This window comes from Falco naumanni, chromosome 13 (genome assembly GCF_017639655.2).
Source record: "Falco naumanni isolate bFalNau1 chromosome 13, bFalNau1.pat, whole genome shotgun sequence".
Lineage (NCBI taxonomy): Eukaryota > Metazoa > Chordata > Aves > Falconiformes > Falconidae > Falco > Falco naumanni.
This window is the reverse complement of record NC_054066.1, coordinates 12,527,562-12,549,104: the sequence shown is the minus strand read 5'-3', so window position 1 is coordinate 12,549,104 and position 21,543 is coordinate 12,527,562. Positions and strand designations below refer to the sequence as shown.

Sequence of the window (21,543 nt, the reverse complement as noted above, 5' to 3'; positions counted from 1 at the left end):
GTGGCCCTGGCTATCAGTAATTTTCCCAGAGTTCTCTTAAAACCTTACATATATTCTTGAACAGTGTGTCAGCTTTTAATATTATCTTTTGTTTTGTTGCTGTCACAGCTGTGTCTACAGCAGAGGAAGGTCGTGATCATGTCTCTTCCTTCACACAAGCTGTTAGCAAAGATCACACTCCGCGCCAAAAGCAGGATTCAGTTTCTGTTGTAGGCAAGGTTAAAAAAAATATCTTGTAATCTTACTAATATTAATCCGGTTTACTTCCTTCCATTTCACTGAGAACAGTGAGGATTTTACGTTGTTACAGTATGGGTGGATTCCCGAGCGATAAAACAGACAAATGACAATATTAGCGAGGTGTACATTTATAAGCACACACACACGTGTATACAAAACATAGACCCTCAAATAAACCTTTACAAAATAAAACTGGAATAAATACCAGCATTACTGCAAAATCTTCAAGGAGATAATGAAGATGTTTTTAAAGTTATGATCTGTATACCTAAATATCCTTAACTGATCGCTTGAAGCTATCGGCTTGAAGCGGCATCAGCTAATGTTTCCTAAGAGTTTGTAAACTTAACTTCAATTTCCAAGCCATGAAAACTGCCAGCTTACCTGCTTCCTTGCTGTTCCAGGTCCCTGTTGGTGTAGATGTAATTTTACTTATTAAAAAGCAGTCCTCCAGTCATAGCTTTTTCTACTCTTATTCTAACATAGCCACATATAATTGAGAAGCTGATACTATAGTAAAGTTTTTCATGCAGTTGCAGCTACATCCATCCACACTACAGCTTTGACTGCATAAGTAATAAAGGAAATTTTGAATAGGACAATAGAAATCTTTAGGCTTAGACAGAGCTATGATCACTTTGCAAGTGGATGAAGTTTAGGCTTCTAGGGCGCTTCAAAAAAAAATGCAAAATAGGTACTTTAAAATTTTACTCACTTTTCACCATGAAGAGGCAACCATGCATTATATCTAAACTATGGAACCAAGTAGCACCAACAATGCACAGGTATTTGCGAAAGAACTGAAAAAAAACCCCAAAAACACCACACGTGGGCAATTGTTTCATGTAAGGCTACTAATGGCATGTTATGATTAACTTAAAAGCAAGAATGCAGATCTTGTGGAACTGAAGAACATGTCAAGTCTCCTTTTTTCCCTACTGCCTCCAAAACCAGTTAGATTCCTGGCAATGAAAAGATATCGTTTGTTTAAATAAATATTCCCACTGTGCCTTCATGCAGCATAACAAACAACATACAGGTATTTCACAACATGATGTGAAACAGTTAACAAAAATCAGTAGTTCCAGATACGACATATAACAAATATTACCAAATATTCATACCATGATCTTGGCACAGTTACATAGTAACATTTTTCCTAATAATTTCCCCACTGTCTCTGCACAAAGGGAAGTGGCAGTCACTCTCACATTTAAGTTACTTCATGATGGCTACACAAAAATCTTGCAAAAATTAAGAAGCTCTTTCATATCCATTACTTGCAGCAAGATTTTTGTAGCAGGACCCAAGCCCCAATCAGAGAGGCATCTTTCACCAGTTTTATGAAATTCCATCAGCATCTTGGTCTGCGAACACTGAGTTTTCTCTTTTGTGGCCTACTACTTGATTTTTCAGAGCCTCATTATCATGTCATATGGAGCTTTTTGTCAAGTATAGTCACGTGAGGACACTTACCTGAAATTCCAAACATTTGCCCAACCATACTTCTGTAATATGTATGGATATAAGGTAAATGCTCAGCTAGCTGTTTCAGCCCTTTGTAATCATAAGAACATGGAAAAGAGCCAGCAGAGGATGAGAACGGGTGGCCTACTGTACACCAGCATTACCTCACAGCATTTAGCTTGACCTAGAGTGTAAAAAGAATTCACCATCCATCAAGTAGAAGTTATTTCCAGCTTCCTTTTGCCAAGCAAGAGTGAGATTTAAAAAACAAAACCCAAACAAACTCCTTAATGTATGTTTTTAAGTATGCCTTACTTTGGAGATTTTGTGTTGCTGTAATAAACGTCAGAGCTGAAAAGCAGTTGCAGTCATTTACTGCTATTGAATAGGCACATCTTCAAGCAACAACAGAAAGACAGCTTAATTTTATAACTAGGCTTTAAGAGCATAAGTATGAATAGCTTAATAGAAGACAAAATGCTCCACAACTACTGCTAAAATATTTATCAAAACACTTTTTCTAAAATAAAAAAAATACTGTTTGTACTAAATTATTAGCTCCACAACACACAACTTCACCGGTACTATCCCGAAAGCGACTAAGACTCATATCTGGTAAATATTTAGTTCCTTTGAAAAATGTAAAACAAAATAGAAGACTTTTTATAACACATTGTGGCTTTAGGTCCATCTCCTTACCTTACACCTGACATTTTGGTATTACAAAGTTTAAAAAAATGAATTATGTTTTAAAGGACATACTGGTGAGTCTTGTAAGATGTTCAGAAAAAAAACATTACTGTGCGAGACAGGTAGAAGGACACTATTAAGAAGAGTAAATCAATACAGAAATATTTAACTCTGCTTTTCCCAATGGATATTTCTGTGAAAATAGTTGTAACCGAAGTCATAAAATACAGTAAGTTAAACAACCTAACCAGCCAGACCACTTTCCCTTTTAATTATGCTACATCAATTGAAAGGCATAATACGTTCACCAAATAAAATGTCTCCAACTGTGCTAGGCTAAGTGAGCAAGCAAGCTTTTATTGCTGCTATACAGTCACTTCTTAAATATTCTTTTACTTTCTGACCAGCTACTCAGGGCCAATGTCCCACCTGTCCTATGACTAATTAGGGAGTACCAGTACTGTTACTTGTATATACTTGTGCCTCCTGCCTTTTATAACAGGTTTCTATTAAAAAAAAAAACCAGCACGCTAAAGTTTTAGATAGTAATCAATAGATGCAAGTGTACGTAAGCATATATGTTAACATTTGCACAAGAAAAGTAGTTCTAAGTTAGCAGCGATTTAAAGAGAAGACTAGTTTATCTGGTAAAACGACCATCTTCACAGTTCACCATTATTTCACTTAAATCACTTTTAGAGTAAATCTCAAGGCAGTGAGGAATAGTCACATAATGCTGTTAAGGTACAACATGTACAAACTGCAGAGCTGCACGTTTATCTGGAAAGATCTAGAAAATAATAGTGCCTCTCTAGCCTTTACAGCTTGCAGAACATAACAAACCAACTGTGTTACTTCCATTGTAACTGGTTTCTTTAACAAATATCCAGTGGTCTTAACTATAAACTTCACAAACTATTTTGTAACTACTACAGTATATAATACATTTCCTACAGTCTTGGAGAAAGTTGATTGTTGTGATTACATTACCTTTTTTTTTTGTTGTTAAATAAAGCCTTTATTTTTCTGCTTGATTTTTAACATTTGCAATTAAAGCTGTTACTTTGCTATGATTGGCCAAAGGAGATTATTTTGAGAGTCTCGATTTGGCTAATATGCAAGAATGTGAACAGTGTTCACTAGCAAAAGCAGCCAGGCAGAATGAACTCCACTGGTTTCAGGGGGGTTGGGGTATATGAGAAATAATACTTGTGTACCTCAAAGTTGCTGGCAGGTTTTGACCTGCTTCATCGGATAAGAAGGCAAAATAGCCTGTACACAGGCTGCAGTTAATCAACTCTTCATTTATTTAGGGTTTCTGGAAGTCTTTGAAGGAAAACTTCCTAGGAGTAGGAACAAAAAAACCCACACCTGGGTGCAACAATCCAAGAGTTCACCAAACTGAAATTAAACTAAACCCATCCACTGATGCCATTCCACTTTTCAGGCATGCATGATATGACATCAAATAGGTACTAGTTGCTGCCTGTTATGTCTGTGAAATTAGATACCTTTTGCTCTTCTGACAAATTATTACCTTTTTTTTAAAAAAAAATATTTCAAGTAGGGCTTACAACACTCATGCTTCATTTGGCAATTGCTACAAAATTCTATGTTTGCATTTGCTATCGTACAGGAAGTTCTACAAATGACTATTTTGTCAACACTGATATAATGACATCTGCACAGGACAGTAGTTTCCTTCTCATGTGCATTCATGAGAAAAAAAAAATTAAGGTTGCTGGTGTTTATTAGACAAAGTCCATTTTTCAGTCTTTCTAGGGGATGTCCAGTTCAGACATACCAAAAAGTCTCAAGTGCAAAACCTAACATGCTGTGCTAAAGAAACTGTTCTACAAGAAAAACCACCAATGTTCCCTCAAACCATCAGGTTGAGATTTTGGACAATAGCATGTAAAGGTCATAAAGACTGCTCTCAGGATCACAACAGTCATCATGCAAGCCCACACACTTCTCTGCCCTACATCTGCTTCAGGTTTTTTTGGAGAAAAAACTTTTTACTATTAAGAGCAAGAAAAGAAAACAGTTTAGTGAGCAAACAAAACCAAAACTGTGACTGCAGTAGGGTACAACTGTAAAGACAATGGCGTATGGAAAGAAAGATGACTTGGTGTCAATGCGAACTGTTTTGTGGGCTGCTATTTACAAGTATTTGAAGTGCATGGACAAAGAGAAAAAAAAAAGTCACAATTCCAAAATTTCATATGTAGCAACTATGAAGCTGTTAATTTTTCCCTCACTTCACTCATACTCAGAAACATCAACACACTTAAGCTAATGTATTAGCTCTGTGTGCACGTGTGTATGTGCATAACTACCAAAGGCTTCCACTTAAAGTAACTGAAAAACACTTCAGTAAAATACAGAAGGAAGATGGAATAAAAAGATTGGAAAAAATAATTTTCTTTTCCTTTGGGGAATGCAGTAGTTATGTTCGAGCAAGCAATCTGCTGCCTTGCCACAGTCTCTTTCTTCCTCTCATTTACATACTTAGTTTATTCCTATACTAGTATCTTTCCTAATTGTTTTTTCCAGAGCTTGTGGGGCAGGGGCGGTGTGGGGGAACATAAATAAAAAGGCAAGAAAATAAGCAAAAAAACCCCAAAGCTAAAGATCTTTATCAGAGATGCATACAGCACAGGTGCTTTGGAGGCTAACAACCACCTTTATACAGGCTTGTGCACACAGCTCAGAGGAAACAATACAAGAGCAGAAGAGAGAAAAAGCAGAAGGGAGCAGAGGTATGTGCTGAGGGCAAAGCAACACTATCAGAGGGAATAAAAAATTACTCTTGAGGATCAGAGTCTTCAATTATGAGCATGATACTTGTCATTTATTAATGCGATTAAACAAGCAGACCTAGATAAGACCACCACAAAGAGATTATCCCACTATTTAACAGAACAAAGGATGCTAGAAGTGCAAGGCATAACATTCCTTTCTAGATGGGCAAGATACTGACAGGTTTCATTTGAAACCATTTCTTTTTGTTTTGTCTTCCTTACTTCAGTTTCAAGGTCTCCTTGTTACAATTTCAGGTCTAGTTTATGATTTCAGTTTCTTCTGTTTGTTGGTTTGTTTGGGTTTTTTATTTTGTTTTAGTTCTTTGTTTTCCTTCGTTAGAGTAAAAAAAAAAAAAACCCAAACAACAGAACAGACTTCCTGCTATGTGTATAAGAAGTTCTGAAGTACAGTAGAAAAGGAAAAACCTTTTCTAGGTAATCATCTCCTTTAGCAGGGTATGCACATATAGCTGGCAATCCTTTTTATTACATAAGAAGTCTTAGTTCAATCATCCTGCTGCTCCTTTCTTGGATACTTATGATCCTGATTTGCATATACCTGCAACCAGTTTAATATCTGTTAAAACTGTTTCCCTATATTCGTATGTGGTCAGCTCACTTTCAGCACTGACATCTCTTACTCTAAATTCTGAGAAACATCTCTTGTGCTAGCCTCTAAAATCTCATCACACTTTTTAAGAACAGACTAACATTCTCAATGTTTTTCAGAATTCCCTCACTGTCTATTTACAGCTTTAATTCTACTTGCTCAAATGACTGGAAAACTGAAGAATCCATCACATTGTGCAGGCATTCTAGTGTATTTGATTCCTACCCATGTCTCCAGTTTTCAGAAAAAGCAGTTCTAACAAGTATGCCCTTTTTCCCTATCAGTTATCAGCTCAGTACTACAGGTAACATGCTCTCTAAAAAAGTTGTTTTTTTCTTTTTGTTCCTTCAAACACTAGTTTTGTCCAGTCCAATTTTAATTACTTGTTTTACACTAAACTTAACACTTGTTATCTGTAGATTTCAGTCTCATTATAAACTGCATAGGAGGGAACAACAGCACAATCCAGCTGTAGCACCAATTCAGCGAATGCTGAAATCTATCCTGTCATTATCAGTTGTCATGTTAGTTTGATGTGCATGTATATTAAAAACATACACTGCATTTTCTGTCACAAGTATCTACATGCTCTTCAATGCTTTCCAGCTATGCTTCTCTTGCCTGCAATCCCCATCTGTTGTCATTCCTTTGACTCTATTGTTCACTATCATCTTACTGTGTTTTGAACTCTAGCTTCAGACACTCTCCCAGGTTTCTCCATCTGCAATATCATTTTGCCTTTTTTGACAAATTATTTTGATCATTTTACTGTGCACTACTGTTCTTTCTCCTAGTTACTACACCTCTCTAGATAATTTGTCTAATTCAGATTTCATCCAACAAATGACATATACACTGCTTGCATCCAGTGCACGATTTTAATCAAATTTAGTGAAGCCCATCCAAAACCTGTAGGCACTTTTACTTTGGTTCAATTTAGACTTATTTCAGTTTAACACAGATCTATTTAGTTGATACCCAATCAAACCAAAGTAAATCTTTACGATAAGTATCCATAGAGCAGTTTAGACTGGCTTTAGCAAGTTTGTTTAAAAACAAATTTTGAATTACACCAGTGCATCTTTAGATAAGACGTTTCATAGTCTTATATAGCACAGCTTAAGATAAAAAATCCAATTCTTTTCTAGCTTTGCCTTCTACTCTTCTTGATGTTCCTTCAACACATTACTGAGTGCATGCAATTGATTTTTGATAAATGAACAAAGTATAAATATATGGTACACCTAAACCTATCCTATCTTCATGAAGAACGCTGCTGTGTATGTGCAAAATGAAATAAGGAAAGTTGCTTTTGGTTAATAAAGGCAATAGAAAAGAAGAAATAATTATTTTCCTAACTTGAAGCAGGAAGAATGGAAACAAGACAACAGATAAGAATACAAACTTACCTTTGGTAAGTAGAGTTACTCCTGAGGTTTCCCAAGACACAAAGCCACAGGATAAGGGATGTACTACCTAAAGTAAGGCAAATTGAGAATATAACTAAATCTTTCTCTGAAAGATAAGCATTGAACATGTAAACAACACTCAGCAAAAACAGGAAACATTTACTTAATTAAGCAGAAGGTAGTGGTGATTGCTTACATTGAGAAACTATTACACTTTCATGACCTGAAAATCATTCTTGGCAGGTAGAACTAGACTGAGTGTGATACCTTTGAAGAAAGCCACAAATATTAAAGCCATGCATAAAACTAATAATAAAAAACCTTAAAATAAAATAAACTTTGCAATTCAGTGTAATGCTGCTGTCTGTACATTAAAGACTAATTTTAAGTGGACATAAAACAGCCTAGACAAAAGAAAAAATCCATCTCTAGGCTACCAGTGATACAGAAAACCAAACCAGCAAATAATCGTAACAGAGAACTAACCAAAATTATTATCTTCAACATATCTTAATTGTAATTGATATAAGAATATTCCAATGCATCTTCAGATAACAGCTCAACCACTATCGAGATAGGAATTTTATAAGCCTACATGACAGCATTGAATTATTGTAGGCTCACAAACAACTGAACTTCACAAGTAATAACCACTTAAGAACCCAGTATTAGTTATATCTCTAATTTCAAATTTATAAATGAATGTTTCACAGGGTTAAGCATTTAGTAATGTTTGTGGGGGAAAAAAAAATCCAACCACCCAAAAAACAAGAGAATTGCGTATTTTGGGAAGAAAAACCCTCACCACTTATATTGCTGTACGTGATGCCTTCTGCAAAGAAACCTCGACCCACCAATAAAGTCCTGAAACGCCAACATTGCTACTATGACACATCACAAATTGCATTTCAGTTGTTAAAAGTCCACATTTTCCAGTCAGTTTGGTTCTTGTGCTGGATTACATCTTCAATATTGCAGCATGACCAAAGAATTCCCGAATCTTTCCCCAACACTTACAGATAAGATCTAGCAACTGCATAAATGCAGAGGTGGTGCATTAAAGTGAGATACTATCAGGCACCCAAGCAGTAACACAACATCGTGACATTACCAAACCAACATATTTTAGCCTTGGACAGAAACACCTGACAACAATATTCATGATTTCCAATACAGCATTATTTCCCCAGAGAAACTCTTTCCATTTTCCAAGCAGCTCTACCCCTTACTGAGGTATCTGGATTAGAGACAGCAAAAAAGCAAAGGAGATTTCTCTATGTATTTTAGGCTTAAAAAATATTATCCTGATAATAATTGCTTAATACTGCTTGATACCATTACCATGGAAGCCTTCAATTATTTTGGAAAGACACTTTTTCAGCATAACAGAGTACTTCCTGAGCTGGAACAAAATGGCTTCCTTCTCTTGAAGTCATCAAACTATGCTTGAAATTATAGTAATTTAAGACAAAAACAGAAATTTGCGAGTTTTATGCAATTACAGTCCTCTACACAAATAGGTCATAACAAAACTATCATTTTTTTTAAACCCCCTTTAGAGAAATTTCTGCACTATTTTTGTTAAGAAATCAATTCTCCATTTGAAATGTCACAGAGACTTGAATAGAATTGGTCCAGCTACGCAATAACTGGTATATCACTCTTCAAGTTTCAAACGCAAAAGAGATCGTACGACTTTGAACAGGCTCATCTCCCACAAATCTTTACTTAAAATCAGACTTACCTTGCAAAAAAATCTGTATAACATGAAAATAATTTCAGCTTAATTACTATAATAACATCTGTTAATTTCCCCCCTCCATCTGGCTTAAGCACTTCAAATGGCATCTTCTGTCAATCAAATAGGTTATATATCAAGTGTTGTCATTAAGACTTAAAAACAAGCCCGAGATACAAAGGCAACACTTGGTTAACTTTATAATACCGTTTTTTTAAAATGGAGGAACAATCCTTGCAGGTGTCAATAGAGCCTGAAAGGCACTCAAAACTGAAAACCAACCAGCCCACAACCATTAAAACAATCACTTGGTAACGTCTCCTAAAATTGAAATTATATTGAAAATGCTAAGGATTATTTTTTTTTTTAATTTAGGGTTTATATAGAGATCTGACATGGAATCAAGTTGTTTATTGCAAAGGGATTTTTAAAAAAAATGTTTTTAAAGATTTGAGTGCTGTAGCTTCAGAATTTTTACTTGCAACTAAAAAAAGCCAGAACGCAACTTTACCTTTTAAGTGAAAATAAATTAGTTACAGGATCTTTCAAGAAAATACTGTAGTTCTCAGTATCCAAAATAACATACTGTGCTCTGAATATATTGATTTAATCAGAAACTGATTGAAGATGTACAAGTGGACACTAGAAAATAGGAGCAATGATGGTTAAAGAACAAGAACAGTCATCAGAACTGTTTGCCTAGTTACGTACACTATTTGCTCACCTAGATGTCCTGTATAAATGTTAGAGAATCCAGTTGCTGATATCTGACCAAACATGCAATTCTGCAGTTACATGCCCGATAAAATTTGGTTATTCTGACTGTTATACATCCAGTGGAATACCGCACAGAACGATCTTAGTTTTATATACATATGATGCCTGTATTTTATGGGTAAGTAGCAAAACATTTTACTAACATGACAAAATCTTCTGATTAGCGCAGCATTCATTAAATGGTGACAGATGCTAGTATTAATTACATGTTGAATGGATCATTTTCACATTATGTTTCTTTTGTTACCAGCCTCATCTTTCTAGCCATCAGCCTGTCCTATAAGCAGATTAAGTATCAGCCTGTTTTGTGGGGAGGTGGTGGTGGTGGGGGGTCTGTATTCCTTGTTTGACCAAAATGAGCAACTGACCTTTTCCACACTACCCCACCATCTGGATTCTCGTCTTGCACTTTTCAGAACCTGTATTTATCATCTGTTAGACAATTCATAAGAAATTTTATTTTGAAAGGTTATTTGTGTGGCTATCTCAAGTCATCTTATGTTTAATGTGGAAAGCCATATGATTTACTGTTTGTACAAACAGATAACACCTATTGTTGTTTGTGACAAACATTACCAAATTATAACTGTCATGTCAAACAGTAATTTGGCATTTCAAGAGTGATTGAAACACACGTACAGTGAAAGGTAGGTGGAGAGGCATAGGTTAAACAAGTTGCCATCCATGATGTCAGTCCAGAGACACAAAAGATGCCCATTGTATGTAATATTACATGCACTTACAAAAAACAAAACCTATCCACTGTTCCCAATTCCAGGATTCCTAGAAAAACATACTTGGCCATAAAGTGTGTACTATTTAGCACGTTTATCCTGACATGTACACCAACTTCTCCTTCATAACAACTCAAAGCATTCCTGGAGGCTGGGGGAGGAAGAAATTGAAAAGTACAAATGGCAAAGTCATTTATTTAGAAATAATTTCTGCCATAAACAAAAAGGTTATAAACTGAAAGTTGGCAGAGGAGAAAGACGTCGGAATAACAACTGATTAAAGGATGATCAAGAGTCACCAATGTGATTTTGGTAGAGAAAGTTAAATACAATCCTAAAATCTAAATCACACAGAATTTTCCATATGACACAGGGAAGTAAAAATGCCTTTGCACATAGCACTTGTAAGACTTACTATGAAAAAAAAAAGTTTTAATTGGAAAAAATGCAGCAAAAAGATGCTGAAGTGACCTGGAAGTAGAGAGTCTGTTTCAGAAGTGGAGACTAACAAACCCAAAACAAACCCTATAAAGAGGGCGTGTTTATTAAATACATACAGCATTTTATATACACACATATATAACATTGTTACCTACACATGAGGGCAGTATTGAAGCTACAAGGTATCCACACACAAAGTAAGCTGTAAATTATTTTGTATAACTGTATTTCTAACCTTCAGAGAAATGACAATCTGGAGCAGTTATTTTGTGTGGAAGTAGCAGGGCAAAAGAAGCCTCACCACTTTGAAACACATCAAGTCCCATTTATGCCATGAAGATCTATTATGTGGTTGGATGAAACAGCAGGGACTAGGACTTGATGACCTGAAGTCATCTCTTTCAGCCTTGTATTTCTGCAGTGAGACTGGTAGATGCCCACACAGGGGAAACGTGGGATAGTTTCCCTGTATTTGTAAATTTATGATTGCAGCCTTAAAATAGCTACTTGAAAAAAAAATTCTTTTCACTGATGGTTAAAATGATCTCTGCTTCTACACAATCCAACTGGTTGTATCGTATTCTGTGAATACTCACTTATGCATCTGTACTCCTATATAGTTTACTTTTAGATTTGCAGTGAGTCACAAGCCTTTCCCCTTCATCTCAGGCTTTCTCCTTGAAGTAGCTTATGCAGAAACTAATTGGTAATCTTCCCTTCCTAACTTCTCAATAAAAGCACATGCTTGCTATTGGATAGTCAATACCTTTGTTTATAAAGTCCTGAGTAATGGCTTTAATTTTGAAATGTAATTGAAATTGAACCTGGGACGGAAGCTGTTGTTTGCTGCAAAATGGAGAGTTACTATCAGGGTCTCCTTGTAGCATTTTGGACACAAATACATCTGTAAGTGGGTGCATTTCTAGCCATTTCCCCCCCCCCCCCCCAACTACTGTTGCATTTGATCGGTTAGAAAAGTTCAAAGCAGACTCTGCTTCTAATATCTGTTTGCTGCCAGCAGGCCCTCCTTTCTTTTTTACAGGTGTCCTAGCTTCTCTAGATTTTAGTTAAATATAAACAAGCATGCTGAAGTACACCTTCTTATTATTACAACTGACAATATTGAAAGTAATAAATAAATGTTTTCCAATTCATTTTTGCAGTAATAAAATAATTCACATGCTTACATCTGAGGGTGTGTGCCCTTGCGGTATCACACTCTAGGTACTCTTTTTGTCTGTCTTGTCCTCTTTATTTGACTATTGTCCTACACTTAGCTTCAGCAAACTTCTTCGCGTATGGTTAACTTCGCCCTCAGAGAAGTCCTTTCTTTTAATTTACAGCAATTCCAGTTCATTTATTTTTAGTTGTACAATATACAATAGTTTGGGCTTCCTGTACTGACCTTGAGGCAGTAGCAGAATTAAAAAAATCCTTCTGGAGAACATCCCTAACATATCAGATTGTGTGATGGAAGAAAAATGTCAATTCCCTAGAATGAGAGGAAAAGTCTAAACAAGCATCACAGACACTTCACATGAACACAAAGCCTGCTGCCACAGACTTGCTTTTTCCCCCAGATATGGCCTTCTTGTCCAAGTAAATTTTTTGCCCTAACACATTCTGAAGACCACCTGTATTTTTTGACTTGATAGTCAGCTGATACCTGGAAATCCTGGCCATGACCACGTGCTCTGGAGCTGTGTAAAACATGCCTGATAAATCAATAACTTAATCCTGAAGGAGTTTAATTTACTGCTCATGTAAAGCCCACAGAGATCATTCAAAGTAGGACAACACTCACAGAAATATGGAAACCTTCATACCAATCCACCGTGCAGCCACAAACTCCCTTTTTGGTTTTAAAGAAAAACAATGAACTGTTTCAAAACCACTGACTTCAAAGAATGGGACTATTCAAAGTACCAAATGTCAGCATTCATGTAACTGTGCAAGGTTGGGGGCTTAGACTGTAAGGTCTTTCAGGAAACTATTATTATTTATTACGAGACTGCAAAATAGCATACTTGGAATGCAAAAAACCCAAAAAAAACCCCAACCAATTAGGCTTCCTAGATGCTAACACAGTATGGCTTACATGATACATAACGTGGCACATCGGTGATTTCTTCAATTACTGTTTCTGACACAGATCTCTTTGGGAGACTTCATAGCCTGCAGAAAGGATAAGTAGCATCCAGAAGTTTTATGTGTACAGCAGTTAAAAACACGGAGATTACTGATGTGAGGTTACTTGTTTTCAGCAATAGTGAATTCAAATGTGATTGAATTGGGAAGTTTTGCTGATGCCCTCACCAGCTTCAGAGGATATAGTGATATATTCAAATACATATGTTCATTGCATTATACTCAATTGATATTACTGCCATAAAACCAAACCAAAATTTTTCAAATAATCCAAACCCATTCTTTTTCAATAACACTAAGTTCCTGGTAATGCTTTTGTAAAATAAACATTTACAAAATGATTTCAACTTACTTCCACTGACAGTTACATAGCTTTTTGCACAGTTTATGTTAACTGACTTCAGTTTGTTTTAAGGATATATTTGGGCAGCTGAAAACAAAACTGAAAATAGGCATCTGAAGTGTTTGACAGGAAACCAATCTGAGAACCAAAAAACTGAAGATAATAATAATTAGGAACATCTTATATTTATTATGAGTGCAAAAACGAATGGTTAAAAAATCCATAACATTCAATTACATATTCTATGAACAGACACACCACTGATACGGTTCTCATGAAGTCAATGGGACAGGCCCATTACAAGCTACAGAAAACACGTATTTCCCAGCTATTGTGCAGCACTGTAATTAGCCTCAGTTTCAGTGGCAAAGCTCCCTGAAGTTGCCTTGTCAGTTGTACCTTATTTTAGTTTTTTTTTTAGGAAAGTGAAACAAGACCCCCTTCTGAAACAGCTAAAGACAATGTAACTTAAGAAGAAAATCTAGGCAGCTGAGAGACCAAAACAAGCAGCATATAACATACAGAATACAGATAATTTGGAATTGAGCTGAACTTCAGTTTGTCGCCTCCCCTTCCCAGTAATTTCTCAGTTACAAAGGTGACAATCCCCTCATACCTGGAAGAATACATATTCACTATTTTGGTTTACTTTGGGAAAATAAAACAAACCCTTCCTCCTAGTTTCAAAATACGTTGTTTTTTGATTCAGTGAGACATTAAAAAAACTTCCTCAGAAAATTTTTTGAAACTTCACAAGTTCTAAATCACTATGTCCTGCCTGAGACAAGCACTTACATTCATCTCTTCTACATACAAAGTCAACCTGGTCAAAATGAAACAACAATTATAGAAGACTTGCATTTTTATTTCATAACCTTACAGACTCATAATGAAATTTGCTGGATCGCATTTGTTTACTATCAAATATTCCTCATCAACGATTACTATTAGATTATTCTGAAACACATTCATATAGCACATTTTGCAGCATATTTAAAAAAAAATCCAAAAAATATCTGCCAGGATATTTAGCATTGCTTATTTCTGTGATCAGAAAACCAGTTACATACACAGCCATAAGGCAAGGAGACCTAAACATCTTCAGGTACCATATGGAAAATATACACAGTCTTCCCATTCCCAGATGGGTAAGTGCAGTATTTTCCTGGAATGAGACGCAAGACTATTGCTCCTCCCTGCCCTCCCAGGTCTAGTTACTCTGAGAGTGCAGCTAAACTTATCTTTCCTTAGGGGAAATATTGCGATGTTACTTAAATATTTGTTATTTACTCTACATGTTAGTGTCTCATTTATTTGTGAGGCGTTTCTAAGAGTACGCTGAAGATTGTTTTAAGGTTACAAAGCCACAGGTGGGTACATACTTCTGCGCAAGGCTACTAACTCCCTATTTTGCAGGATCTGCTTTTCCCCGCTTCCTCTGGCCCTCACCCAGACGCCTTCCCACAGGCCTGGGCTACTCCAGGCAGAGAGAACCTCCCACCTACAGGGCTCCTCGTCCTGCACACCTTCCCTAGGAAATCATCCTTTCCGGCGGCAAACCCTTACCTGCTGCCAGCTACTTACCGCCACCACGTCTCACGGCGGCAGCAAGGCGCTCCCAGCCCTCAGGAGGCCATGCCAGCACCACTTGCCGGCGGCGCCCCCCGGGTCGCTATCCGGCGGCGTTAGCAGGAGACCCTCGCTCTTCCCCAGCGCGGCGCTGCGAGCCCCTCCGTTCCTCACCAGCTCCTGCCCGCAAACGGGCCCTCGCTGAAGCCACTGCCGCTTCAGGAGCCGGGCGCAGGCCGCAGCCACCTTCCCTTCTGAGCAGAAGGAGGAGCGACGGCCGTGAAGCGAGGGGAGGGGAACGGCGGGGCAGAGGCCGCTCCCCGCCGGCGGGCGGCCCGGCACCCAGCTCCCGCCGGGCAGCGGCGGAGGGCCTGGCTGGCGGCCGGGGCCTGCCCGCGCGTCTCCAACGCGTCCGCCCGCAGCGGTGACGCCATTTTGGGACGCTGGAAGGCGGTATCCATGGCAACCAGGAAGAGGCGGACATCACGCGGGGTCACCGGGAGCCCAACCCTCTCTTAAAGGAGCAGGGCCGGTAGTAACGCGGTGGCCGGGCAGGGTCCTCGCCCCCGCCGCCGGCAAAGCCCCGCTCCCCCGCCGGATCCGCCCCCCTCCCGCGCCCCCCGCCCTCACCCGAGGGGAGACTGTCGTGCGGACCCAGGGGTGACGACCCCGGCGGAGGGATACTGACCGCCCAGCGACGACCCCGCCGAATGCAAGGAGCGGGGCGAGCATAGCAACGCAGCGGGGTCTGCGTGGGGGGGCGGCAGCCGAGACAGGGGCCGCCCGTCGGCCCAGGGGTCGCGCAGGCCCCGGCAGAGCCCCGGAGACGGGAGAAAGTAGTCCCACAGCCTCCCCCTCACGCCGCTGGAAAGGGTTCGGCGGCGGAGGCGGCGGACGAGGCGCTGCTCGGTGCTGCGGCTTCAGCTGATAATTGAAGGGAAGAGAGGCGGCTGTTGCCGGGAGGAGGGGAGGCACGGAGCGTCTGCGGAGGCCGCATCGGGACAAACTAGGTACTCGGGGCCCCTCCGCTCTTTTAGGGGGCGCCGAGGAGGCGGGCGCGGGGCGCTGTAGCGTTGGGCCCCTCGGTAGCCTCCGGGTCGGGTGGCCGGGCCTGTTGTGTCATCCCCGGCATTAGCCGAGCTGCCCTTCCCGGCGGCCCGGGGCAGGGGGAGGGGAGCAGCGCCATCCCGGAGCATTGTTGCGGATTGGGGAGGTGGGGACGACACGACGCCGCGCTGGTGAGTGTGTGTGTGTGGGGCCGGAGGTGTGTAATGGGGCGAGAGGAGGGGGCCCTTCGTTGAGGAAGGGAAGGGGTGGAAACGGAGCTGACAAAATGGCCAGGCAGTCACTGGAGCCCGCTCTAGGGACATCCCCTCTCCCCCCCGGCGTCGAGCAGAGCTGCTGCCCGCGGCTTCGCCTCGCCCGGGCCGCCCGGCGTGTGGGGGGAGCGCGGCCTCCCCGCTCCGGGCCCTGTGGAGCTGCTGATACAAAAGGGCAGTGTCAGTGTTGACACTGCCGTACCGATTTGTATGCCCTTCCCCGTCTTCTCCCTCCCCCGCTCCGGCTGGCCCTCTTTTCCCCAATGGCTCTGCTTTTTGTTTTTTGTTTGTTTTTTTTTTTTGTTTTTTCTTTTCTTTTTTTCTTCCCCTGAAGGAGCTATCGAATATCTTAAAGGAAAAAATAGCAATTCCTCTTGTCTTCCCCCCTGCCCGGCTCGATAAAAATGCTAAATAATCGGCCGACGTCCATCTTTCACAAGCCTTTGGGGGGGAGGAAGAAGGTGGGAAGAGAATGGAGGCCCCTGTAGGGTCGGAGTTTCAGTGCTGGCTACCCACAAGAAGGGGTTATTTTCGCAGTTAATGTTTTAGAGCTGATGTTTTTGTTGCTTTCAGTCAAGAAGCAAGTTGCCTGGTCCTCGCGTTTGCTTGCATAATGCGTCGTACTTGGAGGCTGATCAAACGCTGGGTTCTGCCTTTCCTGCCTGGCGCTTCCTCCTTCCCCAGCGGGCTGGGGGGGCTGGGGAGTGGGAGAAGTTTTGAGGTGCTGGTAGCACTGACGCCAGCCACCTCCTGGGTCCTGCTCCGCTTATCTGGGGCTGGGAAACAAACTGATACCGGGGCTTTCGCCAGACCTGTAGGCCCATCTTCCTGCTGTTCAACTTTTTTATTGTTCCCCCTTCCCCCACCCCCCCCCCCCCGCCTTCCTAGTGCACTGGCTTTCTCGACAGCCAGGGGTTTTCACAGAACGGGAGTCCGAAAGTCTAGACTGTGAACCGGAAAATAATAGGGGAAAGAATGGAAAGTTATGTCAAGGGCTTTGGGGGAAAAACATCGACGTATTGAACAAAGGTCCTGCCTGTATTGGAGAGAGAGGCCTGCATGTGAGGCCCGATTGTGTCGCATTTACACACGGGGAAGAAATGAGTGCTTGGTACTGGCCTAAATTTATTCTGTAAGTCTGGCATGCAACTTGGGAACGTTTTTAGAGTGTGTGCAGTTTGTTTTCAGGGTGGTTTTATTATGTGTAGCAATCCAATAATAATTTTAATTTGAAATAGTTTTTTTCAAAAGACTGTTCAAGGTTTTTTTTTTTTCCTGCCTTGTTCAGCAGAAATAATATTGATCCACACTGTAACACAAAACTTTACTCAAACAGGAAAACTTCCACAGTTTGTGTTATGTGTATTATGAATATTGAGCTTTTCCTGGTGCTTTAAAGGCTGTCAGAAAGAGGGGTTGAGTAGTTGCTGCCTGACAAATATGAAGTACATTTTTCATAAAGAGAAAGAAGAGGAATTCCAAGCGCTTAAGTTAATTTTACAGGTTTTTATGATGGGAACTCTTGTTGTGGATATACTTTCATTGTAAGACTTTAAAAGCTGGTAAGCATTGCTGTGATTACTTCCGTTTATCTCCAGTTTATTATTTTCTCCCCACTTCTCTCTCTCTTCTCTCCCACCCTCAAGACTAGACTTTTAATTGTATATCAGTGTTTTTTGGTATTTGATTTCTGCTGAAACAGAATTGTGAGGTTTTTAAGTTTTTCATTTAGCTTAAAGTTTTTTAAAATATTTTTTTACATATATAAAAATTTGCATAGTGAACATAAAAGCAATACTTGAAAAATACCTGTGTAGTGCTCTATTGTTTGGTAACCTGTTTATTAAATATTGATAGGGATAAAATGTATTTATGAAAAAGTGTTTCAGTTTTTGCAGCTAATATTTTAACAATATTAGATTTGAACTAAGAAGTTTAAAAGCAGTGTTCTGGTGAGTAAATACTGTAAATAATACTTCGAGTTTTCAGTAACTTACATGTTTTTAATGTGCAATAGTTGTAAAATGTAGCTGATTGTGAATGGCTTGGATCTGGGTTTTGATCTTAAAATGGAAGGGTATTTTTAGTTTTTATTGTTTGGTGTATCCTGTTGTTGTGTTAGAAATATGGGTAACCTGATTTCTTCCCCCCCTGCCCCTCACTCCTAGGGTCTTTCTGAAAAAATGAGAGTAGTAAGCTTGAATTGACAATTTTTAAGTCTGAATGTTTCTTCAATCTCCAGATAGTTCCAAAGGTAGCAGCCTAAACAGGTCTCAGCTGTTAGTAGAAAAATTGTAGGTCATCCACAGTGTGACATTACTACTTATTAATATAGCAGATCTACCTCAATAGGAGTGCTGACCTGTTGAGTAAGAGGCTTATGAAAATGGCTTCTTTTGATGTCTTGCAAAAGTTCTTTAGGCTAAAGTGACCATGAGGGAAACAACCTGTATCTTCCCTGTAAATGAATATTCAGAACTATCATTCTCAATGGGGAATCATGCACAAATTCACTTTTTTTTAAATTTTTCTTTTTATATTACATTTTGACTGTCCTCAAACCTGGCATGTAAGTATTACAGGAAAAAAAATTCTAATGAAAACTTGTGTTTATAAAATAATTCCTAAATTTGAGGCACAAAGCTATAGGCAACAAAGACACTGTATTCCTTCTGCAGCAGTTTAGCAAAATGTAATGCAGCTGACTTTTTGTCGCGTCTTCATTCCTGACATCATTTCTGTGTGGGTCATTACATCACTGATAAGTACAGTTATTTACTTTGAGACAATCCAGGAAGACAACCTGACTAAATTACTTTTGTTTCTAAGCAGTGAAGCTAAAGCACGAGTAGAAAGGTTATTGTTTTACTAACCTATGTGTTTGTACTTAATTTGCAGTGTAAGTGCATCTCAGAACTATCTGTGTTAATCTTAGATTTATAGGCCATGCTGTATTTCCAACAAGCTAATTAGTAAGCATCATGTAGAACACTTCTGATCACGGGTCACACAGACTAAATTATTGTGACAAAGAATAATCAAATCCTAAAGTTGCACAACATGGTGTACTATCACATTATCAAAAACTTAACCTTGAAAGTTTCTGGGATCTCCCACGGGCCTGTTGGATGATCTCTGTCCTGTCCATTACCTGTCAAATAGTAATGTTGTTTTTAAAGCACTTCGTGGACTCTGTGACACTCTTAATAGTGGAAACTTTTCATCAAGCTGTTGCTGCCCTATTCAGTGCTCCTTCTGAAGGCAGGAGTACATCTGAATTTTTTTGTAGGGTAACAGATTACCTTTGGGTCAGTGGGTTTATTTTTCTCAAGAAGTAATACTTTTACTTTGCTCTTAATATTTTAATCCATACATTGTACCATAGATTTATGGCGGTATATGAAGCAACTTCTTGTTGAACATTTTTGTAGCGAAGTTATTCAGGACATGAGGTTGGTAACTGCAAAACAAAGTATCATTAACTGTTTCTTTTTTTCTCCTGATATTTTTTCAATTTGCACGAAATAACTTGTTTCTCAAGGAGCAGAATTGTTTTCAGACTTCTCACTGGTGATCATGGCAAAAATGCTTGTATGTAGCGTCTTGTTTCAGGATGTCTTTTTTTAAACCAAGTGATTAACTTGAAAACATGAATTCTGCCATCTTCTGTAAGTAAAATTCCTAGCTACACATGGTATCAAGTGTACAGTCAGTGTGAAAGATGGTGCTAAGTCAACTAGCTTCTTCACTGCATGCGAAATTTCAGATAGCAGTGATGGTTACTTTAGTGCAAAGATTAGTTTTGAGGAGCAATTGTTCTCCTAATCCTACCACGTGATAAAATTTTTCTCATCAAGTTGGTAGAATCTAACTGTGTAAATATGCAGTCATATTCTCCTTCAATTCTGTCTGGCAGCCAGGGTTCGAGCACATATAACCAATCTGTTTACGCTCACTGTCTATAATAAGGCTTGTCTTGCAGTGTACTGGCTGTTGCCAGTCTTACTTGACTCATGAACATGCTCAGTAGAAATATGGCAGAAAACTGCCACGTATAAGAGCAATAGATAGTCAGCTTTTGAAATGAAGACTTTTATATAGGAAACATTGGGAAGGTTAGGCCTATATCAAAAAAGTTAATCATGGTGATCTAATACTGAACTTCAATATTAAAGATGCATGAGAAGTACTAGCAATGCTGTTCAAGCCGTAGTTGCCTTCAGTTGCTCCAAAAAAGCCTCTCTTGTCATGATTCATAGAGTAAGCCAGTTTGGAGAGGACCTGTGGAGGTCACTTGGCCCTTCTCACCACTTGACTTTATCTACTCTTGTATAAATAAACTGTACTGATGAAGTAACTCCATCTTCTTGAGTAGTAAGAAAGGGGAAAAAACCCCAAACGACCTACAGAGGTATATGTAGAGAAGAAACCAGAAGGATTCTGTGTGTAACAGTACAATGCTGTCTCATAGAGAAGGGGGGAAAACACAGTTTCTCCGTGTTTTCTGAATGGATTGCTCTGCTTTGTGATGGTGTCCACAATGAAGTGTGCATGCTGAACTGCAAAGATTTGACCTTCTGAAAAGGTATGGAAGGGTCTGAGTCATCTCCTGGAATGTGAACCTGGAGTTATAGGGAGCAATTTGGTATTTCAAAATGGAAGCTGAGGTCCCTGGTACTTCTTGAAGATGGTGACTGCTTTTTTAAGATATGAAAGGCCAAGTATATTTCACGTTTATTCTGCTTGCAAAGTAACTTGTTACTGACAACTTTTTTTTTATTTGTTGCATAACATCCAAATAAGCAAACTTAGTGTAAAGGGCATCTACTTGCTAGACTTCTGTAAAGGTGGAAATGAAAGAACACAAACATTTTTTTCTCATGTACATGTGTTATTTGGGGACAAAGGTATTAAACTTTCAGAAGTCTGTGTGATGTAATGAGACGGGCATTAGAGTCAATACCAGTGATAGGCATCTCCTTCAGATCTGTGGCTATTATTGTGTGTTTAAAACATGGTTAGTATCAATTGTTATTAATGCAGAGCAGTAACTATAATGAAGAATTTTTAATTGGTTTTTTAGAGGTAGTTCCTAAAGGTAAAACCATTAGGAAAAACAGGCCTGGGACAAGCCTTCATAGGTCACCTAGTACAGATTTATGCTCCAAGGTAACTAGATCTAGTCTCATGCTGTCTTTGCTTTTAGGAAACGTGTGTGCCATTTTCTCCCTAATCTTTCTCCATGTCTAACTTC

General features: G+C 39.3%; 1 protein-coding gene and 1 long non-coding RNA gene across 10 annotated transcripts in view; one reads left to right on the top strand and one right to left on the bottom strand.

Moving 5' to 3' along the window:
* Positions 1-210: 210 nt before the first annotated feature.
* Positions 211-15,486, bottom strand: LOC121096804. The gene is made up of 5 exons (XR_005830688.1): positions 14,986-15,486; positions 13,009-13,085; positions 12,316-12,402; positions 7,221-7,287; positions 211-1,040 (listed from the first exon to the last, which is right to left on the bottom strand). It is a non-coding gene; the product is annotated as an uncharacterized LOC121096804 (long non-coding RNA).
* Positions 15,487-15,852: 366 nt separating this feature from the next.
* Positions 15,853-21,543, top strand: part of TRIP12 (thyroid hormone receptor interactor 12) — a 79,478-nt gene continuing 73,787 nt past the window's right edge. For 4 of the 9 annotated variants that reach the window (XM_040613328.1, XM_040613327.1, XM_040613326.1 and 1 more), the window contains exon 1: positions 15,870-15,980. The gene's annotated coding sequence lies outside the window, so the exon portion shown is untranslated. Of the gene's footprint in view, positions 15,981-16,129; positions 16,209-21,543 lie in introns of those variants that run through there. The other 5 variants (XM_040613324.1, XM_040613318.1, XM_040613329.1 and 2 more) reach the window with 4 other exon arrangements.